This window comes from Zeugodacus cucurbitae, chromosome 6, assembly GCF_028554725.1.
Source record: "Zeugodacus cucurbitae isolate PBARC_wt_2022May chromosome 6, idZeuCucr1.2, whole genome shotgun sequence".
Taxonomy (NCBI): domain Eukaryota; kingdom Metazoa; phylum Arthropoda; class Insecta; order Diptera; family Tephritidae; genus Zeugodacus; species Zeugodacus cucurbitae.
Window position 1 is genome coordinate 8,870,925 of NC_071671.1, and position 7,199 is coordinate 8,878,123.

Consider the following 7,199-nt stretch of genomic DNA (forward strand, 5'->3'; position numbering starts at 1 on the left):
AACATGCATTCGCCAAGAGCACTTGCAACACTCAGTCACTTTTTAGCAACCGCCTCGCCGCGGCCCTTGCACCTATGACAGTTCTGTGCGTCGTATCGTTGCATCAATGCTGCCAGAAACTTTTTGAAAAAGTCCAATTCGTGAAAAAGTTGTATCCGCTTTCGGCTTTTAGCGTTTCCGCAAGCTAAACACACTTTCACACACACACAGGCGCTGCTACTCACACACATGTGTATGCGCATGCTGGCACTGGTGCAAGCGGCTGTGTGCATCTGTAATTGATAATGGAAATTACCGAAATTTTTTAATGGCGCAATGCCGTTGCTGATGCGTTAAATTTGGGGTTTTTCTTTTCAAATCGCCGCAAAAAGTTATTTGCCAAATGGTTGCTGAAACACAGACACACGAGTATGCTTTTGCATTATTCGGCTGATAACCATCACCAGTAGTAGTCGCGCTGCGTACGATCTGCATTCGTCAACTAGTTCCACTTTGAAGTATTCGAATGCGCTCGCATTGCTGATCAGCGCAATAGATGGGAGAGAAAATTTTAAAAGTAACAGCCTTTGAACTGACTTGGAAAGGATTAATAAACAGGCTACAGAAGACGTTTTTTAATTTCTTGAAAGGCGAAAAGAACTCTCTCAAATTCTCAGAATAAAAACATTATCCATTTTCCTGGTCGTTTAAATGATATTTAAATGATATTGTAAGTTAGGTTAGGTGAGGTTAGGATCCTGTGCCACAGGAGATCTCACTTGAACAGCTAAAGCCTGTCCTTTGTGATGCCGCAAACTCCTCAAAATGGATGCCCAAGACACTCATGTACGATAAGCGCTTTGAGCCTTTCAGGAATTTTTGCAGGTAATTTGTAATCGGAGTTCAGCTGATTCTTCGAAGTTTTTCCAATCAAGAAGAAAATGCCTCGACGTCTCATTCTCCCCTTCTTCCATGCAACTTGGCAATTTTCCCCTTACGACATGTAACCCCATCGGGCAGTGGCCAGTAATGACTGCTATCATTGCGGCCAGCTGAACCTTACTAAAAGCAACTAGCTCAGTGGTGCCCCTGCGATCCACCTTAGGCCAGAATGATCTCGCGGGCGCACGGGTACTGGTCGTTGTCCAATGCCTACCGTGTTCATTCGACGACTACTGATCCAAGGCGGAGGGACATGAAGACAGTGAACAGTAACTGTTGTAAGTCTGTCAACATTTATAAATGATTTATAAATGAGAGGAACGTGTTAGTTTCTTAGTAATCATCGTCTTATTGATGGCCTTTCAGCTGTGTAAATAATATTACTTTTCTGTATTGAGAAGTTAGGCGAAAAATCTTTAAATTTGAAACTATATTTTCGAGTTTATTTCTTTCAAAAAACGCAAATGCTAGGAGTCCTACTCTATAACTTTTCGCAGATCTTGGTTGGAACCAACGAAATGTGAAAGCGTCTAATGTATTGTTTCAAATTCCTCACGTTTCGAAACATTTGGTACAATTCAGAGGATTCACTTTGAACTTTTAGGAAACAAATAAATCACTGCTCAGCACAAAACACTGAAGGATCTCCATTTTTCGAGCAATCCGTTGTTGGATTTGAGTTCTGACTATCAAGCTATTTTTCTTAATCAATAATTATCTTTCGCTGCAACATATTCATAATACCAAATTTATTCACGATATCTATTGGACTTAAGTTAAGAAATTTACACCTTAAGTTCTGTAATACTCAAAACTCGAATTTTTCAAAATCAAACCCAACTTAACTTGAAGACCTCGTCGCTTGCCTTGCTGGGTAAACATATGTGGTACATTAGACTACATATTGGTGACTGTATGAGTGTCTGTACGTGTATGAGAATGCCTGCAGCGTTGCGCCACGTATTTTTGATGCGATTTGTGTAACATTTTTTTTACTACCTACTTAGTCTATTTTTTTATTTCATTAGATAAGTTGTGAGATTTTTATTGAAAAAGTTTTAAATGCGAATTATTGCATAAAACTCTGTTTTCCCGGCATTAAGCATGGCGGAAGGGTGATGCTTTTAAGCTGTCTAAAGTACACGGATATTTAATGCTTTTCACGATTAACCCTGACTGGCTAACATGCAAGCGTAAACATTTGTAGATGGAAATGGAAAATACATAATTAGAATGTTGGAGTTTTACATTTATGCGGTAGACTTCACCACAAAGTAGTTAATTTAATTATAATAAAGGGAAGCATTTGCTATGAATGAACGAACTTTAGGTTAAAATAAAATCATTTCTAAGGAATATGTTAACAACTTTATATAACAAACTAGCTATTACCAACATATTTTTTACAGAATCCATAAAAAAATGGAAAATCGAAAACAATTAAGATATTAATGTTCAACATGGCAATAATATATTATACTTTCAAAGAGTAAATAGTCGACGATCGCATATTTAAGATATTGATAAGCAGAAATGGTTAAATCTAGAGTTCCTTTTTCTCGAATTTTTTTTCTTGGGAAGGCTGCTGAAAGGAATTACTGTCCAATTGGTATAAGGAATCAATCAGACTATTCCAAAATAATTTACGTCGGACTATACTATAAGTGAAAACAAAAATATTTATTAGTACCAGTTGTAACTGGTTTATCTAAGACGACCGAGGAAGAGGAAGAAGTGGAGCAAACACTATTGAATTGGTTGCGATGCTGAAATATGGGTGTGTATATATGTTTGTAGACAGGCAAATACTGCCGCTGAAATGCTCAATAGATTAGAAGAAGCTTAAACAATAACTGCTTAAATTGTGGAAAACAAAAATTCATGGATCTCAAATTAAAACAATGCACCCATCCTAGGAAATCAATAATTCCCCTCCCATTGTCGAGTTCAATATAAAAGTGATTAACAATAAAAAATCTCTAGGAAGCATTAAGTTGCAATACCAGTGTGACACTTTCAAAATATCGATATTTTTAATTGCTTGTTCAATAGTTTATACTTTCAAAAATATTTTGTGAAATCGGCAAGTTTGTATCTTGAATAGTTTTTAAATGGTATCGTTCTAAAAAGCGACCTCTCGCTGGTATAAACCTCTATAGTTGAAACTTTAATAGCATTATAATCGAAAGAAGTTTTTCAAAATTGCTGACATCATAACTCAACGAGAAATTGACCGATCGATTTCAAATTGAAATATGGCCATTTTGTTAATTTTTGATATTTTTCCAAAATTTTAGGTCATTGTATAGGAAATACATTCACTTTAATAACCTTTTTAATTTCTGGTTTCAGCTACTCATTCGGCCGGAATCATGTCAGCAGTTGAGGAACTACTTTTTTGGCACCCCCGAAGACAGCATATAACTCTGTTATATTTCAATATTTTATATTTTTGAAAAAAAATTTAATATAGCTGAAAAGATGCCTTATTATGTGCAAAATACTTCGAAACATTCGATACAGTAAGGTTAGGTTAATCTCTGCAAAAACAGAAGATCTCACTTAGACAACCAGGCGCTGTCCATTGTGGTACCAATAAAACTCCCTGTGGATCAAAGACCTTTAAGATTCAGCAAAACGCTTGGAATCCGTTACAAATTTCTTAAGACGGCTAATATCGATTCTAGCCAATTCGCTAGAAAAAAAAGGGCCTTCCGAGGTGTTTCAACCTCCACAGAGGGCCAAAAGGGCTTCGCCAGTAATCGATATAGTACTTTCTTTAAAAAAATTCACGAAAAACGCCTAATCATTGGTTACTTAAAAGCCACAGTTATATTGTAACTCAACAAAACTATTCTTAAACAATGTTGAAAGTACTGAATTAAAAATCCGGAAACTACTATAAATTGCGAATAAAGAACTATATTCTTAGCTTTAAGTATTGAACTGAGATTGCAGCGTCGAAGACTCCAGAAAATAATATTAAAATCAATTTTTTAAGTGCCTTTAAAGATACCTAAATCTTCCAAATATAAACCGAATGAATATGACAGAAATTTATTTTTGTGATTAAATAAACTCCTCATTATCCCTTGGTACATCCATATTGTTCGAATATTTCTCGTATAGAGTAAAAGTTGTGGAATATATGTATGCGAAATAGGTTAGGTTATAAGGCAGAAGATCTCACATGCACAGTTATGAACACTGCCCTCTATGGTATCAAAAAACTCCTAATTGATCTAGAAGGCGCTCACGATTCGACAAAGCGCTTGAAATCTAATCCAAATTTCTTCAGTCGGCTAATGTCAGGTTCGCCGAAGTGTGCCTACCCAGATGTTTCATCCTCAGTCTGGAGCATCATACCTCATACCGTTCTGTGCATTTCTGATTTTATATTTCTTATTCACTGTTATTTTTTGAATTTCGGTAAATGTGAAATAAAGATGGTTATGTTGCCGTTACTATGCAACGAAAATTCCTTCATACTTTTCCCGTTCGTTGTACCGTTACATTAAGAATGTGCTTGTGAATTGGGTATTGCATAGTAAATATTTATATGTGCAAAATCAATCTAGCTGATCTTTCTTACTGATAGTGTCACAGCAAAAACCTTTTTCGTTAAATTTTTTTGCAAAATTATTGTAAGTGTATTAACTTATGAATGAATTATTAAAAATTTGATGACATTTATTTAACTTTAAGCCTAAAATGCAGTTAAGTTAGCCATAAAGCAAGAATTCGTCAATGTTTACATAACTATTCTACAGTCATTAGTTAATTCTCAGATTAAGCGGCTTAATTTAGTTTTAAAATATAAGGACAAAGCTAGTGACTATTAAAATAAACATTTCTTTCAGTTAAACTCAAATGTACAGGCTTTACTGGTAAAAATAGTACAATGCACATATAAATATTTACTATAAGCCGAAACTTAAATTATGTTTTATACTTATAAAAAAATTTTAATTTGTTAATTTTTTGTTTTTTATATCGTATACATTAATAATAACAAAGCTTTTGTATTTTTACAATTTTGTAAACTTTAATTTTTTTTTGCAAAAATTCATGCACATATAATTATTTGTATGAGGAGTTATTCGGAAAATACTGAAGCAATTTTTTGGTTCCACAAAGTTTTCTTAAAATTTTGAGGAATTCTTTTAGATATTATAGTTATGCGAAATTCGCATAAAACATAATTCAACGCTGATTTTCATAATTTGACATATGACAGTATGGCAACTGGAAAGTTTCTCTCACTTTATATGATCATTTCAATAATGATTTCATACTAATTAATTTATTTGGTTTGAAGAAAAAAAATTTTATTTCTATCTAAACATAATCCACCAACCTCAGACACAAGTAAATAATTTGTAGACACTTACAGTTAAGTGCAATTAAATTGTAATCCATCATCTTAGAGCAAACCACTATTTAGCCAAGTGCGCTTGGGTAATTAATTAAATGCGCGTTTTTTCAATGTGATTGCCCAAGTTCTGTGAACTGCGTAAAATCCATGCAACAAAAATGCGAAAATTAGCAACAACCCAAAAACAAAACACTAAAAAGCATAAAAATAGACGCGCATTCACCGGTAGACAAGCGAACTCGACTATTTTACGCGCCCAATTACTTGCAACGAGAGACACGCATGTGTCGTTTGTGGCATACATGTAAATATGTATAGGCTTCTATGTAGATTTGCATATAAAAAAGTGTAACAGGCAATAAAACAATGTAGAGGAATGCTACGAAAGGGACCACGCGGTGAAACACTATTAATAGGTGTATGTATATACATATATGTACCAATTTATTTATATTACAGTATATATGTACGTGTAAAGCTATGTATATATGTATTAATTTTTATATATTTTTGAAAATGTTTATCAGCGCTTTAAGCATATTTATATGCAGGCTTCTATGTAATCGTTTACATATGTATATATGTATGTACACAAACGAATGGCGTATCCACCTGTGGCTGCCGCAACTTAAACTAATTAACCTCAATTACGATGTCACACATGCAACACTTGCCACACGTAAATGACAATTGTGGCAATTGGCGGAACGGCAACGTATTTGTGCCACAACAATCGCATTAAAGCAAAAACACTGCCAATTACTAACTAACTCTGCCCACAACGCACCGACACTAACAGTTATATTGCTGCACACTTTAGTGACTGCTGCTGATAAACGGCATGCATTTATTCACGTATGAACAAGGACACTTTGCAGCGAACACCTTTAAGCCGACCACCTACCGACCAAGCACTACGAACAGCCAGAATGTCCTGGTGGCAATGAGTTTAATGAGCGCTACTTAACGACGTACTGAATCGTTACAGGCCGCACATATAGTAGACCACACACACACACACGGAGATTTAAGTATTTGCGCTAATGAATTGCAATTTTAACGGTTCACCGGTGGCAAATGCTGGGCTGGCAGCAGTCTAACTTAAGTTGATGAGTACCTCAATGTAATGTTTTTGCTGCCGCAGCTTCTTTGTAAACAATTTTGTCGAACGTGCGTCAAACGTCACTCTTCTGGGTAGGTGACACAGATTCCCCGACACCGATGACGGGGCGCTGAAAATTGAAAATCTAATACGCGCGCACACACCAACACCACACCACACAATGTATAGGCCCACTATTTCACACTTTTAAACGTATTTCTTGAGCCTTACAATTTCACTTAAGTAATGCAGAAATACGAAAACTAGTTGGCTTTTAAGGTTCGTAGCACAAATTGCAAGCACAAGTCGCGTAATGTCGCGAAATAACGGAAATCCACGAAACACGTTACACACACTTCCGATTCGACAATGCGGCTAAGCGATAGCAGCAACACCGATTTGCCAATACGACGACGAGACGGCAACAATACGAGATACTCGCCTGACTCTACGACTGAATTTGTCGAGTGACGAATGTCGAGTGTGTATAATTCGCGCTAAGGGAAAACGTGCGACCAGTTGCTGTGAGCGGCACGTTGCATCTGTTTGCGTTCGAAATCTTTTTGATTTCTGCTCCTCGACGACAGCGACAGCGACAATGACGACGCCGACGACGACGACGACGATGACTACGGCACCGACATCTACAGCGCCATTGACAGCGCTGCGTAACGACGACAACCACTACGACGACGTCGATGACGCCGGCAACGAATACAGCCAAAATACAAACAAAAACAGCAACAAACGATTAGAGCACGCATCCAGTCAGCAGCTGACAGTGAGCACAGTGGCCTGTGG

At 36.4% G+C, this 7,199-nt stretch overlaps 1 protein-coding gene across 2 annotated transcripts in view; it reads right to left on the minus strand.

The window, feature by feature from the left end:
- The window catches only part of LOC105216326 (uncharacterized), a 49,608-nt gene extending 42,680 nt beyond the window's left edge, over positions 1-6,928 (minus strand). Inside the window, exon 1 of one of the 2 annotated variants that reach the window (XM_054234105.1) lies at positions 6,630-6,928. The gene's annotated coding sequence lies outside the window, so the exon portion shown is untranslated. Of the gene's footprint in view, positions 1-6,413 lie in introns of both variants that reach the window. The other variant, XM_011190763.3, reaches the window with a different exon arrangement.
- Between the last annotated feature and the right edge of the window lie 271 nt (positions 6,929-7,199).